Here is an 18,970-nt window from a genome sequence, read left to right as displayed (position 1 = left end):
GTGTCCACTCCCAGCAGCCTTGCCCCCAATGGTCGCTAAGTTAGTTTTGCTGGCAGGGACTTGACAATCATGCATACAAAGATCACTGGGGCGGTGGTGAAAATCGCCTTGGCGATGGCGAGCGTGGCTGTCGCTCGGTGGGTGGCGGCGTGCGCTGTTGCGCGAAATGATCTTCAATATCACGTGGTCGTTGGCCAGGTCTGGGTGGCGGCGAGTAGACTGAAACGCCCCACAACCCGATACCTCGGTATGGGCACTAACGGTGCAAATGATCTGCCTCACTGCAGTGGAATCGCATAGGACGGCGGTCCGGTGTGCGCCAAACTTCCGACTTCCGAAGGGTCATGCGTTGATTGTCGGCGTAATGCACCGGCTGCTCCGGCTGAAGCACAGCAGGAGGGCCGGCAGGGGGAAACGCAGGAGGAGTCCATCGTTCTGCAATGTAGTGTACCGGCTGGGCTGGTGAAAGTGCAACTGGGTGAGCGACATGAACAAACAACGGATGATGATGATGATGATGTGTGGTGTTTTATGGCGCAAGGGCCAGGTTTGGCCAAAGAGCGCCATGACAAGTGGTAATGTTGACGGTGTTTTATGGAAGATGTGACTTGGCTGTAAAGTGGCCTGAAAATAGTCGCTGTAAAGTGCGTAAAATCTACATGCTATAAAATTAGGGCGATGACTAATGACGAATACTATGAACATTAAAATCCATCGTAGAAAGAAGAATTATGTAAAATAGAAAATATTTAAGATGGTGAAATTACTTGGAGCGCTGCTGCCTCGCCAGAGCCCTTGAAACACAAGGGCCTAAAGGCATGTGCTGTACGAAAGAGCTATCACAGCGGCATCCTCTGAAGAGAGGACTCGCTACGAACATGTGGGGCTAACGACATGCAAGACAACATCTTTCAGAAAACTTAGGACTGTGCTGGTATCAAATAGTGGTTCTGGGCCGAGTAACATTTCAGGATGTAGGGGATGTGCTGCCGGTATGCAATGAAAAAATGTCTCTTTCTCTCACATTCGGCTTCCTGACACTCCAGAAGGAGGTGGAGCAGGGTCAGCCTCTCCCCGCATCTACCACACAATGGATATTCACTTCCAGTAAGCAGATAATTATGGGTGCCAAATGTGTGTCCTATTCTGAGGCGACACAGTAGGACATCTGTTCACCGAGATCTTGCTGGGGAGGGCCAAAAACCTAACTTTGGCTTTATAACGTGCAGCTTGTTATTTTTTTGCGCGTCCCACGTACACTGCCAATGGTTTCGCAGTCTATTTTGTAAGAAAGGCCTCAGATCTGTGACAGGCACATTAGCAGTAGGGTTAACAGCTTGCGATGTGATTGACGTCACCATCTCGTCCGCGAGAACGTTACCTTCGATTCCCCTATGGCCAGGGACCCAGCATATTATGATATTCTGGTTAGATGAGTAGGCTTTACACAATGCCGAATACAGTTTATTGAATACGGAATTTTTATGTTTGTAGAGTGACATTAAGGCCTTCACGACGCTTAGAGAGTCTGTATAGATCACTGCTTTTGGAAGTTTTGATTTTCTTATATGCTTCACAGCAGAGGATAATGCGTAGGCCTGGGACGTAAAGATGCTTGTTTCCGGATGCAGTATATCGGATAACCGAGAAGGATGGGCCCACGGCTGCATAAGATACCCCGGCATTTGACTTCAAAGCGTCTGTGTAGAACTCTGCGCAGGAGTGTTTGTACTGAAGTTCTAGGAAATGCATTCTGATTTCGGCCTCAGGAGCGTGCTTTGTAACTTTTATAAAGGACATGTCACATTGTATCACCTGCCACTCCCAAGGAGGTAAGAGCTTCGTTAGGTGCATTAAGCGATGCTCGAGGAGTGGGACTTGCATTTCATCGCTAAGCTCCTTCACACGCAGCGAGAAAGGCTGTCTTATGGAGGGACGATTGCTGAAAAGTGCAGAGCACGTCATATCGGTAAAGGTATCAAAGCATGGATGTTCAGGATTAGAGCGTACTTTAAGGAAATATGTAAAGCTGATATATGATCTCTGTAGGAGGAGAGACCATTCATTCGACTCGGCATGTAAGCTTTCAATCGGGCTTGTTCTGAAAGCTCCTGTGGCTAAACAGATACCTAGATGGTGAACAGGGTCTAACATCTTTAGCGCACTCGAGCGGCAGAATTATAGATCACGGCACCATAATCTAATCGTGAACGAATCAGGATCTTATAGACATTAATTAAGCACTTCCTGTCACTACCCCAGGAAGTATGGGATAGAAGTTTCATTAGGTTCATTGTTTTCAGACATTTTTCTTTAAGATGTTTAATGTGGGAGACGAAAGCGAGTCTGCAGTCTAGTATAACACCTAGAAATTTGTGCTCTTTGTTTACGGGTATTTGTTGTCCACATAGTTCTAAGCAAGGATCCGGAACCAGGCCTCTCTTTCTTGTAAAAAGAACGCAAGAACTTTTGTTAGGATTGACCTTAAATCCATTCTTGTCTGCCCACATTGAGACTTTGTTCAGGCCATGCTGTACCTGTTTCTCGCAGACTGCGAGGTTACAAGATTTGAAAGCTGTTTGTATGTCGTCCACGTAGACAGAATAAAAGATTGCCGGTGGTAATGAAGCGCGAAGCGTGTTCATCTTCACGATGAAGAGTGTGCAACTGAGCACGCCTCCTTGGGGTACACCCATTTCTTTCATAAAAGGACGTGAAAGTATATTGCCGACTTTTACCCGGAACGTACGACTAGACAGATAGCTTTCTATTAGGTTAAGCATATTACCATGGATGCCCATTTCTAACAAGTCTCCTACGATTCCGTAACACCACGCTGTATCATACGCCTTTTCCATATCGAGAAATATCGATAGGAACTACTGTTTATGTATAAATGCGCCCCGGATATTTCCTTCAACGCGTACCAGAGGATCGGTTGTGGAGCGCCCTTCTCGGAAGCCGCACTGATAGGGATCAAGCATTTTGCTCTGTTCAAGGAAATGAATGAGTCTCGGATTTATCATTTTTTCAAACATCTTACAAACGCAACTTCTGAGGGCTATCGGGCGGTAACTTCCCACTGAGGAAATGTATTTGTCTTGTTTGAAAACAGAACCACAATGGCTTCCTTCCATGCGGTTAGAAGGTACCCTGCATCCCAGATGGTGTTGAAAAGTGTCAGTAGTGTAACTTGCGTGTCATTGTGTAATTTTTTGAGCATTTCATACCTGATTCTATCAGATCCTGGTGCGGAGCTTTTGCATGCGCTCAGGGCATCTCTCAATTCGGCAATACTAAACGTACGGTTGTAAGGCTCATTTTCTCGACATTTCATTGTTAATGCCTTACGTTCTTCTATTTGTTTATATTTCAGGAAGGATTGCGAGTAGTGATTTGAAATTGATACGTTCTCAAAGTGCTCCCCAAGTGAGTCTGCCTGATATTCCTGTGTATCGCCCTGTGTATTTACCAGAGGGAGTGAATATGTTTGTCGCCCTCTAATTCTATTTACCCTGTTCCATACTTTGGCCTCATCTGTGAACGAGTTAATACTCGATAAATACTTCTGCCAGCTTTCTCTTCTGGCCTGTCGGCGGGTTTTCCTATCTTGGGATTTTTCTTTTTTAAAGTTGACAAGATATTCTGCAGTGGGCGAAGCGCGTAGCAACCCCCACGCTTAGTTCTGATTCCTACGTGCGATACTGCATTCATCGTTCCACCACGGGACATGCCGTTTGCATGCCGAGCCACTTACTTCACGTATGCATTTAGATGCGGCAACTATTATGAAGGCTGTGAAGTACTCCACAGCAGCATCGATTTCTAAAGAAGACATGTCATCGCATGATATACTAGTTAAGTTTCGGAATTTCTCCCAGTCTGCTGTGTCCATCTTTCACCTAGGAGCCTATGGTGGATATTCGTTTCCTTTAAGTGTTCCTAATAGTATGGGGAAGTGGTCGCATCCGTAAGGATTGTTCGTAACTTCCCATTCGAGTTCAGGCAGTATAGACGGCGAAACTATGCTCAGATCAATTGAAGAAAAGGTATTGTTTGCAAGACCGTAACAAGTGGGTTTCTTCTTATTCAGAAGGCACGCACCAGAAGAAAAAAGGAACTGTTCAACAAGACAACCTCGCGCATCTATACGAGAGTCGCCCCACAGGGTGCTGTGCGCATTGAAATCGCCAAGAACAATATAAGATTCTGGCAATTGATCTATAAAGGATTGGAATTCATGTTTCGTTAATTTGTAGTGTGGGGGTACGTAAAGCGAGCAAATGGTGACGAGTTTGTTTAGAAGAACAGCTCGAAGCGCCACTGCTTCAAGGGGCGTTTGTAGCTGTAAATGATGACAGGAAATACTGTTATGAATAAAAATGGCAACACCGCCTGATGATATGACAGCATCATCGCGATCTTTGCGGAACTTGACATAAGGTCGGAGAAAGTTTGTTTGTTGTGGTTTTAGGTGCGTTTCCTGTAGACACAGCACTTTTGGATTGTGTTTTTGGATAAGCTCTTGCACGTCATCAAGGTTCCTAAGAAGACCTCTAACGTTCCATTGAATAATTTGTGTATCCATATTGAAAGTAAATAAGTGCTATGTGTATGGAAACGGAGGTGATGCCTTAGGTTACAGAACTCTTTCGAGGACCTGTAACGGGGGTTACGCCCTTTCTGGAGCGTTCGAGTGAGCCTCGCCGCTCCTTAGGCGCTTCGTGCGCCTTGAGGATAGGTGTAGTGTCCATTGCCTCTTGTGAGGCGCCGGACACGTGCTCTTGCGAGCGAGAATTTACCAGCGAGGGTCCTGCCTAGGAGGACAAGACCCCCTGCGCCCACCAGCCCGGAGGTCAATGGGGCTTCCTGGGGGATTTGGCTGTGCCGACTGTTGCCAGCGCTGGAAGGGGTCGGGGAGGTTGGGGCAGCCTCGGCTGCGCCAACCTTCGGGGTTGATGGTCCCTCATTCTGGGTTGACGGAGCACCGCTAGCTGCAACCGCCGCGAGGGCAGATGGCGTAGCTGCCGACTCACTGCTTGTGGGTCGGACAGCCACCGAAGGCCGTTCTGGAGCTGCCCCCTGACGCGCCACTTCGGCAATGCTTTTCTTTGGCAGGTATGCTACCCGCCTGCGTGCCTCCTTGTATGAGATATTTTCTTTCACTTTGATCATTACGATTTCTTTTTCTTTCTTCCAGGATGGGCGCAACCGCGAGTACGCGGCGTGCTCCCCATCACAGTTTACACAGTGGAGAGCGTTCTCACAAGTTTCAGTGGTGTGTTCTTTGGCACTGCATTTAGCACAAGTAGACTGAAAAGCCCCACAGCCGGATACGTCCGTATGGGCACTAACGGTGCAAATGATCTGCCTCACCACAGTGGAATCGCATAGGACGACGGTCCGGTGTTCGCCAAACTTCCGACATCCGAAGGGCCATGCGTTGATTGTCGGTGTTATGCACCGGGGGCTCAGGCTGAAGCACAGCAAGAGGGCCGGCAGGGGGATATGCTGGAGGAGTCCATCGTTCTGCGATGTAGTGTACCGGCTGGGCTGGTGAAAGTGCAACTGGGTGGGCGACATGAACAAACAATAGAGGTGATGAAGCAGGGAGTCTGAGGGCTTCCGCGTAGGTCGCACACCGGTGTTCAGTCAGAGCAGGCGCAGTGTTAACAAGAGGAAAGCTGGACCGGAGCGCTTGGTGCACTTCATTTTTTACAACACTCGCGCAGTGGAGCTCACCGTAGCCTCTGGCATGCCGTAAACCTTCTGGATTTCTTCGCGCACAACCGTGCAGATGAGTTCTCGGAGGTTGTCGTCATTGCCTACGGTGGCCGTGAAAACATCGGAATGAGAAGTTGCATTTCCTTGCCGCACGTAGTAGTTCGATCGCTGCTGAAGCATCTTCTGCATACTGACAGCTTCATATAAAAATATGGCGATAGTCTTCGGAGGGCTCCGTACATGGCCAGTGATGATCTGCTCCTTCACTCTTAACTCACGCGGCGCAACATCTTGTCAACGGTCATTCCTGGGTCTGCTAGTCTGAAGAGGTGCATAATGTCTTCGACGAATGTGGTGAGACTTTCGTTGGGAAGCCCCCGCAGGGGCGTCTGCGTCAGCAGGCGTTTGGTGTGTTGCGACACCACGTACCCGAGCACACGAGGGTTGGACCCTCCCGTGTGTAGCCGTGCGCGGCTTAGCCGTGTCTGGGGAAAGGGGGATCCTGGAGGTTGAGCCGATGCTGGGTGTTTGGACCTTTAAGGCCCCCCGGCGGAGGCAACACACCTCTTTGGCCTGTGCACCCCCGGACTGACCCACCCGGGGTAAATCGGCAGTCGCCTTTTCCTGTCCTCCTCTCCATTCTTCGTCTTTCTCTTCCACTTTCCCATCTTTCCTGTCTTCTTTTCACTTCTTGTTCCTTCCTTTGCTGGTGGCTAGGGTTAACATTTGTGTGGCTAACTACCCTGAGTTACGCCATATTGGGTTATAGCCGCAGTATACAGCTGGCGTGGGCAGGGCTTGCTTGCAAGCTCCTGTCCCGTCCCCTCGTTGGGCTCCGTGGTGGGCGGCTGGTACCTCGACCGAAAAATACAATTTTTATGGCCAATTCTTTTGCTTCAAGCGATCGCCCTCCTAACAAGAGAGGGCGCACCGATGTCACTGCCCAGTTCTTCACGAAAACCAAAAGCAACTTTCCCAAATTCCACGTGGTTCATAGCGAGCATTCGGAAATTTCTGCACGATATGTCTCTCCCTTCAATGTTACAAGGACCCTAACCGACACCATTGGACAAGGATATAAAATAAAGAAACTAGCAAATGGGGACCTTCTTTTGGAATTGTTGTACCAACATCAGTACGAGAAACTTTCAGGAGTAACAGCCTTTGATGACATTCCCGTAGCAATCAGCCTTCACCGATCACTGAATACCGTTCGTGGCGTCATTTCTGACGATAACCTTAAGTATATGACCGAACAAGAACTCCTTAACGGACTAAAAGAACAAAATGTCACAGATGTGTACAGAATAAAGATCAGAAGGGAAAACAAGGAAATCGAAACAAAGCCCTTCGTCCTAACGTTCGCATTGAGCACACTGCCTGAATCTGTGGAGGTAGGCTACACCAATCTGAAACTCCGACCGTACATACGCAACCCGCGACGCTGTCTCAAATGCCAAAGGTACGGCCACGGCTCACAGAGCTGCCGGGGCCAAACGACATGCGCTAAGTGTGCTTCCCATGATCACCCTTCTGGCAACTGTGAAGTTGAATTACACCATTGTATAAACTGCGAGGGCAATCATCCTGCCTACTCGCGTGCCTGCCCAACATGGAAACAAGAAAAAGAGATCATCACAATCAAAGTAAAAGAAAATATCACTTTCAGGGAAGCGCGAAAGCGACTTTCATTGGTGCAAAAGAAAAGCTATTCCGTTGTACTGCAACAGGGCGCGGCAACACAGCGGCCTTCCCAGCCTGCCCAGGTCACACAGAGTGAGGCTCGGGCAGAGACTCCAGCGCCCACAGTGGACGCAACTAGCGTTGCGCCATTACCTCAAAAACAAGCCGTGTGGACCCCCAGGTCAGCAGGCTCTAGGGTCCTTCCCCACACGGCGAGGCCCAACTTGAAAGAAACCGTGCGTCCGGCACGGGCGTCCAGCGTATCTGAGGATACAATGGACACAAGTCAAGGAAACCCTGTACCGTCGACGTCGGGTGAACGGCGGGGCTCCTTGGATCGCCACCATAAAGATAGACTCCCAATCAAGTGGCCTGAAAACAAAACTTAGATCCTCTTTCACCCCACACATATAATACAAAATGGCTTTCGTACACTGGAATTGCAGGGGACTTTTACATAACATAAACGACATAAAAGACATACTGACCACCCTCTCACCCGTGGCCCTATGTCTCCAAGAAACAAACTTAGGTTCCAAACATAAAAACATACTCAAAAAGTATAAAGTCCTTCGCCGCGACCGAGAGCACTGACACACAAGTTACACTACTTACACTATTCAACACTATTTCGGCTTCCGGACACCTCCCATCCACATAGAAAGAAGCGATTGTGATCCCTGTTCTGAAGCACGGAAAGGACCCCTCCTTGGCGGCAAGTTACCGTCCGATAGCTCTAACTAATTGTCTGTGTAAGCTTTTTGAAAAAAATGATAAATCGCAGACTTATACATTTCCTTGAGCTCAACAATATGCTCGATCCTCATCAGTGTGGATTCCGAGAAGGGCGGTCGACGACCGATCTTGTGCGCATGGAAGGAAATATCCGCGATGCCTTTATACATAAACAGTTTTCCTATCAGTATTCCTCGATATGGAGAAGGCATATGACACGGCATGGCATTACGGGATCTTGCGAGACCTGTCGGAAATTGGCATCCATGGAAATATGCTGAACACAATTGAAAGCTATTTGTCAAATCGTACCTTTCGAGTAAAAGTGGGCAATGCACTGTCACGTCCCTTTACGCAGGAAACAGGTGTACCCCAGGGAGGCGTGCTCAGCTGCACTCTCTTTATCGTTAAGATGAACACGCTACGTGCTTCACTACCACCTGCCATTTTTTATTCCGTCTACGTAGACGATATACAAATAGGCTTCAAATCCTGCAACCTCACAGTTTGCGAAAGACAGGTACAGCAGGGCTTGAACAAGGTTTCCAAGTGGGCAGACGAAAACGGATTTGAGGTCAACCCCCAAAAAAGTTCTTGTGTTCTCTTCACAAGAAAGAGAGGCCTGGTCCCAGATCCTTGTGTAGAACTGGGCGGACAACAAATCCCTGTCAACAAAGAACACAAATTCCTTTGTGTTCTTCTTGACTCCAGGCTCACTTTCATACCTCACATAAAACATCTTAAAGAAAAATGTCTTAGAACAATGAACTTACTTCAAATCCTATCCCACACAACGTGGGGTAGCGACAGACAGTGTATATTGAATATTTACAAGAGCCTAGTTCGATCACGGTTAGATTATGGTGCCGTAGTATATCACTCTGCCCCACCGAGCGCGCTTAAGATGTTAGACCCCGTTCACCATCTGGGTATCCGTCTGGCCACTGGCGCATTTAGGACAAGCCCTGTTGAAAGCCTATATGTAGAGTCAGATGAGTGATCACTCCATCTTCAGCGAACAAACATCACCTTAACGTATTTTCTCAAGGTTCGCTCTAATAAGGAACATCCGTGTTTCACAACCGTAATAACAGGCCCTCTATGAGACTTCCTTTCTCACTGCGTGCAAGAGAACTTAGCAAGGAAATGGATGTCTTAATTCTCGAACAACACCTAATGCCTCCAGCTAACCTAGTACCGCCCTGGGAGTGGCAGCTGATAGAGTGTGACACATCCTTTGTAGAGGTCACTAAACATGCGCCAGAGACACATATCAAAATGCATTTCTTGGAGCTCCAGTACAAGTACTCGTGCACGGAGTTTTACGCAGACGCTTCTAAGACGCATGCCGGGGTGTCCTACGCAGCCATTGGTCCATCCTTCTCGGAATCCAGTGTACTGCACCCTGAAACAAGTATATTTACGGCTGAGGCCCATGCACTATTGTCGGCTGTGAAACATGTCAGAAAATCAAATATTCAAAAAACAATTTTATTTACAGACTCCTTAAGCGTCGTGAAAGCATTCAAGTCACACTGTAAACACAGAAAGCCCGTAATAACTGAGCTCTATTCCATTCTCTGTAGAGCGTACATATCTAACCAGCATGTCATAATTTGCTGGGTGCCCGGACATAGGGGCATCGAGGGTAACGTTCTAGCAGACCAGATGGCCACATCAATTTCATTGCATGCAGCTAATCCTACTGCTTCGGTCCCTGTCACAAACCTGAAGCCTTTTTTAAGAAGGAAGCCACTGGCAACGTAAGTGGGACGCAGAAGTACATAACAAACTGCACGTGATAAAGCCACAATTAGGTTCTTGGCCCTCCGTAACAAAACTCACTGAAAATGATCCTCCAACCTGCGGTAGATGCGGGGAGAGGCTGACCGTCCTCCACGTCCTCCTGGAGTGTCGGGCAGCCGAATCTTAGAGAAAGAAGCATTTTCCCCTAGCATACCGGCAGCAGATCCCCCTTCATCCCGCAATTTTACTCGGCCCCGAACCGCTATTTGATACCAACGCAGTCCTAAGTTTCCTGAAAGATGTTGTCCTGCATGTTGTTAGCCCCACATGTTCATAGCGGGTCCTCTCTTCAGAGGATGCCCTGTGATAGCTCTTTGGTATAGCACATGCCTCAAGGCCCTTGTGTTTCAAGGGCTCTGGCGAGGCAGCAGTGCTCCAAGTAATTTTACCATCTTATATAATTTATATTTTGCATCATTCTTCTACGATGGATTTTAATGTTCATAGCATTCGTCATTAGTCATCGCCACAATTTTATAGCACGTAGATTTTACGCACTTTACAGCGAATATTTTAGGCCACTTTACAGCCAAGTCACATCTTCCATAATACATCGTCAACATCACCACTTGTCATGGCGCTCTTTGGCCAAACCTGGCCCTTGCGCCACAAAGCACCACACATCATCATCATCACCACGATATCCACATCAATCCTGGTGAAATGGTTCTTTGGACACCGTCACGGACTCCTCACTTCCTAGTTTCTCGGCGGCGAGGGTTAACCTTGTGTAGCTAGCCAGCCTTGGTTATGCTGTACTTGGTTATAGCAGCGATGTACGGCTGGCGTTGGCAGGGTTCCTCTAGCAGGAACTCCTGTCACGTCCCCCTGTTGGGCTCCATGGTGGGTGGTCGGCATCGCGGCCGAAAGCCCAACTGTACTCATGGAAAATACTTTTCCTAAACTCCCTGATCGCCCTCAGAAACGAGGGCGCACCGAAGAGGTCTTTCAGTTTTTCGGACGCCAAGTCCACAACGATCTCCGTTTTCATGTGATCCACGCAGAAAAACCAGCCAAACAAGTGCGAACAATCTCCCCGTTCCTTGTATGTAAGTCTGTTACCGAAGTTTTCGGACCAGGATATAAGGTCTCGAGGATGGCTAGCGGTGACCTCCTCTTGGAGCTCCGCGATCAGAAGCTATTTGAGAAACTGCCTCAGCTAGTATCATTTGGGAAGACCCAAATAGTAGTAACCCCGCACCGCACGATGAATACCTCCCGCGGCGTTGTCTCGGACGATGATTTGCTGGAGCTCACCGAGGCTGAGCTGTTGGAGGGCTTCAGCGAACAGAATGTTATAAATGTCAAAAGAATTAAGATTAGGCGCGATGGTAAAGAAATTGCAACCAAACACCTAATACTCAGTTTCAATTCAAGTGTCCTGCCCGAGTCAATCGAGGCCGGGTACATCAAGCTCCGCGTGAGACCGTACGTGCCAAATCCCCTCCGATGTTTCAAGTGCCAGCGTTTTGGCCACAGTTCGCAGAGCTGCCGAGGCCGCCAAACTTGTGCGAAATGCAGCGCGTATGAAGACTCCTCTGAAGCTTGTGAGAATTCTCTCCACTGTGTAAATTGTGATGGGGAGCACGCCGCGTACTCGCGGTCGTGCCCATCCTGGAAGAAAGAAAAAGAAATAGTGACGATCAAAGTGAAAGAAAATATCTCATTCAAGGAGGCACGCAGGCGGGTAGCATACCTGCCAAAGAAAAGCTTTGCCGAAGTGGCGCGTCAGGGGGCAGCGCCACAACGGCCTCCGGCGGCTGTCCGACCCACAAGCAGTGAGTCGGCAGTTACGCCATCTGCCCTCACGGCGGTTGCAGCTAGCGCTGCTCCGCCAACCCAGCAGACGGGGCCATCGACCCCGAAGGTGGGCGCAGCCGAGGCTGCCCCAACCTCCGAGGCCCCTTCCAGCGCTGGCAACAGCCAGCGCAGCCAAATCCCTCAGGGAGCTCCATCAGCCTCCGGGCTGGTGGGCGCAGGGGTCTTGCCTTCCGGGGCAGGACTCTCTAGGAAAACCTCTCGCTCGCAAGAGCGCTTGTCCGGCGTCTCACAGGAGGCAATGGACACCACACCTGTCCTCAAGGCGCACCAAACGCCTTAGGAGCACCGAGACTCGCTTGAGCGCTTCAGGAAGGGTAAAACCCCTATTACAGGGCCTCGAAAGGGCTCTGTAATCTAAGACATCCCTTCCGTTTCCGTAAACACAGCAGCAATTTATTTTAAATATGGATACACAAATAATTCAGTGGAACGTCGGAGGTCTTCTTAGAAACCTTGATTATGTACAAGAACTCATCCACAAACATAATCCAAAAGTGCTGTGTTTACAGGAAACACACTTAAAATCCAAACACACAAACTTTCTCCGAACGTATGTTAGGTTTCGCAAAGATCGCGATGATGCCGTCGCATCATCGGGTGGTGTTGCGATTGTCACTCATAAAAGTATAGCCTGTCAACCTTTACAGCTACAAACGCCCCTTGAAGCAGTGGCGGTTGGAGCTGTTCTCCTAAACAAACTCATCACTATTAGCTCTCCTTACTTACCCCCACATTATAAATTAACGAAACATGAATGCCAATCCTTTATAGATCAATTGCCAGAACCTTATGTTGTTCTTGGTGATTTCGATGCGCACAGCTCCCTGTGGGGCGACTCTCGTACAGACGCACGATGTCGTCTTGTTGAACAGTTCCTTTTTTCTTCAGATGCGTGCTTGCAGAATAAGAAGGAACCCACGTAATACTCCCTAGCAAGCAGAACCTTTTCTTCTATTGATCTGAGCAAAGTTTCCTCGTCCATGCTGCCTGAACTCCAATGGGAAGCTATGAACAATCCTTACAGAAGCGACCACTTCCCCATACTAGTAAGAACACTTAAAGAAAACGAATATCCGCCACAGGCTCCCAGGTGGAAGATTGACACAGCAGACTGGGAGAGGTTCCGAAACTTAACTAGTATATCATGGGATGACATGTCTTCTTTAGAAATCGATGCTGCTGTGGAGTACTTCACAGCCTTCGTAATAGATGCCGCATCTAAATGCATACGTGAAATAAGCGGCTCGGCATGCAAACGGCATGTCCCGTGGTGGAACAATGAATGCAGAATCGCACGTAGGAATCAGAACAAAGCGTGGGGGTTGCTACGCGCTTCGCCCACTGCAGAAAATCTTGTCAACATTAAAAAAGTAAAATCCCAAGGTAGGAGAACCCGCCGACAGGCCAGAAGAGAAAGCTGGCAAAAGTATCTATCGAGTATTACCTCGTTTAGGGATGAGGCGAAACCCTGGAAAAGAGTTAATAGGATTAGAGGGCGGCAAACTGATTCAATCCCCCTGGTAAACACACAGGGTGATACACTGCAAGACCAGGCAGACTCACTTGGGGAATATTTTGAGAGCGCGTCAAGTCCAACAAATTATACCCAATCCTTTCTCAAATACAAACAAACAGAAGAACGTAAGCCATTAATAAGAAAAGGTCGAGAGAATGAGACTTACAACCGTCGTTTTTGTATTGCCGTATTGAGAGCTGCCTTGAGCGCATGCAAGAGCTCCGCACCAGGATCTGATAGAATCATGTATGAAATGCTCAAAAACTTACACAATGACACGCAGGTTACACTACTCACACTTTTAAACACCATTTGGGATGCAGGGTACCTTCCAACCGCATGGAAGGAAGCCACTGTGGTCCCTGTTTTGAAACAAGGCAAGGACCCTTCCTCAGTAGCAAGTTACCGCCCGATAGCCCTCACAAGTTGCATTTGCTACGGTGTTTGAAAAAATGATTAAACGGCGACTCATTCATTTCCTTGAACAGAGCAAAATCCTTGATCCCTATCACTGCGGCTTCCGAGAGGGGCGCTCCGCAACTGATCATCTTGTACGTGTAGAAGCAAATATCCGGGACGCATTTGTACACAAACAATTCTTCTTATCCATATTCCTCGATATGGAGAAGGCGTACGATACGACGTGGCGTTACGGAATTCTAAGAGACTTGTTAGAAATGGGTATCCATGGAGATATGCTTAACCTAATAGAAAGCTATCTGTCCAGTCGTACCTTCCGGGTAAAAGTCGGCATTGTACTTTCACGACCTTTTATGCAAGAAACGGGTGTACCCCAAGGAGGTGTGCTCAGCTGCACACTTTTCATCGTGAAGATGAACACGCAGCGCGCTTCATTACCACCGACAATCTTTTATTCTGTCTACGTGGACGATATACAAATAGCTTTCAAATCTTGTAACCTCGCAGTCTGCGAGAGGCAGGTACAGCATTGCCTGAACAAAGTCTCAATGTGGTCAGACAATGATGGATTTAAGATCAATCCTAACAAAAGCTGTTGCGTTCTTTATACAAGAAAGAGAGGAATGATCCCAGATCCTTGCTTAGAACTATGTAGACAAGAAATACCCATAAACAAAGAGCACAAATTTCTAGGTGTTATACTAGACTACAGACTCACTTTCGTCCCCCACATTAGGCATCTTAAAGAAAAATGTCTGAAAATAATGAACCTAATGAAACTTCTATCCCATACATCGTGGGGTAGTGACAGGAATTGCTTAATTAATCTCTATAAGAGCCTGATCCGTTCACGATTAGATAATGGTGCCGTAATCTATCACTCTGCCGCCCCGAGTGTGCTAAAGATGCTAGAACCAGTTCACCATCTAGGTATCCGTTTAGCCACAGGAGCTTTCAGAACGAGTCCCGTACAAAGTTTATATGCAGAATCGAATGTGTGGTCACTTCATATCCAGAGAACGTACATCAGCCAAACATATTTTCTGAAAGACCACTCAAATCCTGAACATCCCTGTTTTATTACCGTTAATGACATGACATATGCTACACTCTTTCGCAATCGTCCCTCCGTAAGACAGCCTTTCTCGCTGCGTGTGAAGGAGCTTAGTGATGAAATGCATGTCCCACTCCTCGAACTCCGCCTAATGCCTCCAGCTAAGCTTCTACCTCCTTGGGAGTGGCAGATGATGCAATGCGATATATCTTTCATGCAGGTTACAAAACACGCTCCAGAGGCCGAAATCAGAATGCATTTTCTAGAACTCCAGCACAACCATTCCTGTGCAGAGTTCTACACAGACGCTTCGAAGTCAAATGCCGGGGTATCCTATGCGGCCGTCCGCCCATCCTTCTCGGAATCCGACGTACTGCACCTGGAAACAAGCATATTTACGGCCGAGGCCTACGCATTACTCTCTGCTGTGAAGCATATAAGAAAATCGAGACTTCTAAAAGCAGCGAGCTATACAGACTCCCTAAGCGTCGTGAAGGCCTTAATCACATTCAGCAAACATAAAAATCCCGTATTTATTGAGGTCTATTCTGTCCTGTGTAAAGCGTACTCATCGAAGCAGCATATCATAATATGCTGGGCACCTGGCCATAGGGGAATTGAAGGCAACGTTCTGGCAGACGAGATGGCCACGTCGATCGCATCGCGAGCCGCTAACCCTACCGCTGAGGTGCCTGTCACAGATCTGAGGCCTTTCTTGCGAAGGAAGCTGCGAGCCCACTGGCAACACATGTGGGACGCGGAAACGGATAATAAGCTCCACTTGATAAAGCCACAGTTAGGATTCTGGCCCTCTACTACAAAATCGCGCCGAACAGATGTCCTATTGTGTCGTCTAAGAATAGGACACACATTTGGCACCCATAACTTTCTACTCACCGGACGTGATCCTCCAACCTGTGTGAGATGCGGGGAGAGGCTGACCATCCTCCATGTCCTCCTGGAGTGTCGGAAAGCCGAATCTGACAGAAAGAAACATTTTCCATTAGCATACCGGCAGCACATTCCCCTTCATCCTGTAATGTTACTCGGCCCAGAACCACTCTTTGACATTAACGCAGTCCTAGATTTCCTGAAAGATGTTGTGTTACATGTAATTAGCCCTATACGTTCATAGCGTCTCCTCTCTCCAGAGGATGCCGCTGTGATAGCTATTTCGTATAGCACATGCCTCTCGGCCCTTCCGTTTCAAGGGCTCTGGCGAGGCAGTATTGCTCTTAGACAATTTTAGCGCCTCGCATATTTTATATAATGCATCATTCTTTTTAATGCATTTTAGTGATCATAGTAAATGTCATTAATCATTGCCATAATGGTATTACGGGTAATTTTTATGCAATTTACACAAACTCTTTTAGGCCCCTCTACAGTCAAGTCACATAAAATCACAGAGCCCATCAGACCACGACATATTCATTACCACTAGCATTGCGCTCTTGGCCACACCTGGCCGTTGCGCCATTAAACATCAAACATCATCAAGAACTACTTAACTGCCTCATTCATTGAAGGCAAACATGAAGTGGTGCAAAGACCTCACTGCATGCTGCTCCGCATTGCACAAGGCAGTGATAAGGCAGCATGTAAGTGGAAAGATCTATGGGACACTGGCAGCCATTTGCTGCTACGATGCCGCAGTAACACTTATCTCCCCAAATGTTTTACTCTTTTATTGCTGTGATCTTTCACATTGTCTTCTTGCTGGTATTTCCGCGCTATCCTAAGGTCCCCACACAGCCATTGATGACACCAGTGGACAACGCTGTTGATTCTGAGGTTTAAATTTCCGTTTATCCGTTGTGCCTGCATGGTGTCACATTTACACGCAGACTGAGCTGTTGGCATTTCTCAATTTTTGTGCAAGAAAAACGTTCTTGTGATTAAGTCAAACAGGTCACAAACCAGTAGTCATGGTTAATCTGCAGACAGACAATGTATGAGAACAGTAGAAATGGGGTTCGTAGCAATACCTGCAATATCAGACATCACTTACGTGCTGTCGCCAAATCTCAACACAAAGGCACTGCTGCACATGAGTTCTTTTGCTTCCAGCAGGTGATGACATTTACTGAAGAATCACTGCCATTATGCTAACACTGAAGCAGGACAAGCTTGCTTTAGCAGAAGCTTTACAAACGTCATCGCTTGAAGTAAGCAGATAGGCCTATCATTACCAATTGGTATGCACATTTGACACATTACAGTACATTGTCGGACTGATGCATGCACCACCCACTACTCCAAAATGTGCTTTTATTCATGTATGAATAGCAGCAGCCAGACTCAAGCAGTGCGATTCGATTTCGCAATCATTGACTGTGCTTGCTGCAGTCAATTGTGCAACGTTGTTAGTGCAGCTTTTTATCATAAGCTGAGCAATAAACACTGATTTTTTTCTCCATTTATTTTTTTATACAGTTTCTACTTCGGCACAATAAATGTACAGTGACAACATAATGGAGCTCGATAACAACAGAAGTTCAAGTAATTTCGCTCCCATTAGGGCTACCACTGCGAGCTCCAAACACACACACACCTTGGCCTTCCAGTAGGAGCCCTCTCGCAGCTTGGCATCAGCCTCGGCTCTCTGGACCTGCTGAGCACCCAGCCCGGCTCTTAGAGATTCCAGCTCAGCAACGCCCAAAACGTTATGGTATGTTGGTTGAATTTTGGCCTTAAGACCAACTGCAACAAAATTTCACTCGGGCTAAGTTGGCTATAAATGCATACAATCAAAGCAATCCTGGCAAAGCCACAGGGCTGGTAAGTGTCTAATTTTCTTATACGTAGCCTTTAAATAGCGCCTAAGAAGACGACGCGTACACCTGGCACTGAGTGGTAGTGATGCAAATATGGCGAACGTCCCCGAACCGTACACGACTGCTGATCTCTTAGTTCTGCCTAGGCGCCCAGGCGCATCGCCTGCTCACCATTTGCAAGTTGATGGGTCTCTCTCGGCGTGCTTTCTTGTTGTGCACGTGATTTGAGCTGTTCCAAGAATGGCGACGGGCAGCGTGGCCATTGGGTGCTCACCACATAATCGAACACGAGCAATGGCCGTGCAGTACAAAACGTTGTGCAAACGAAGACGGAACGCATATTTCCAGTCCCAGCTTTTAAAGTGCAAATGTGCACCTCGCCCAAGCAGGCAAGTCCCAATTACCAGCTAACGCGCATAAAGCATGCAAACTGCACTCGACGAAGCTGCACAGGCTGCATTTCGCGAGCACAGTCCCTTACCCACGGAAGACCTGCATGTCGAACGCTCTCTCGCGAGTACTATAAGCAGTATAAGCTTCGATGGCACACCAAAAGCAAAGGTAAGTTGTATTCAGGGGCAATATCCTCGAGCGATCATTTCCAGTGTTGCATCATCTTTGGGACATGTGTCTCTACATCGAACGCTTGGGCACGTTGCAAGTGTTAGGCGGCGCCCTATCTTTCGTACCCCTAGCGCCATCTGACGAATAGTTGCTTAAATGCGGTAGGATTACTCACGGGGTCAGCGGCTCGCGCTGCGTGTTTGGCGCTCTGTGAAATGGTAGTGATGGCACGAAACAGCCTGCCGATATTAATTTTAGCCTGCTTTCGGGAATTGCAAGATCTTTACAGCTTTTTTCGCAGAAAGAATTTAGAGAAAGGAAGTCGTCTATTTGAAGCGGGGCGGGACATGAGGGAACTGCTGAACTCGCACTGATCGGAAGTGACTGCTAGGTGTATTCCGCATACGAAAATCAGCTCACCAGCAAGATGCGTGAAGCTCAGCGTAATTTACTTCGTTATATAAGGTGTGGACGCATGAAATTACAGGTGACATTGATTTTTGCAGATCGGCGACAGCAGAAAAATCCTAGCGGGGAGCTGCGATTGCCGTGCTGGCATCGCAGGGAAGCGCAAGCACGCTGCGGTAGATGCCCTGTACATACAGGACCGGAAATGCGAATCGAAAACATTTTATCCAAGAACGTGGGGCATACGAACGCCTCATAAGACCTACCCGAGGTATGCTTACGTTGCTCTCCCCAAAGAAAAAAAGTGAGGAGCCTACCAGTTGCGTAAGACTACGCTGGGGAAATATTTTTGCCCAAGTTACTGGAAGTTCGAGACTTCTTATGTTGCATTTTTTTCAGTGCGTGCAAAGGAGGTTCCAAAAAACCAAGTCGTCAAATATTTTGGTGATCTCAACTGCCCCT

The sequence above is a fragment of the Dermacentor andersoni genome, chromosome 3 (assembly GCF_023375885.2).
Source record: "Dermacentor andersoni chromosome 3, qqDerAnde1_hic_scaffold, whole genome shotgun sequence".
Classification (NCBI taxonomy): Eukaryota; Metazoa; Arthropoda; class Arachnida; order Ixodida; family Ixodidae; genus Dermacentor; species Dermacentor andersoni.
The sequence above is the reverse complement of the archived record's forward strand: the minus strand, read 5'-3'. Positions refer to the sequence as shown.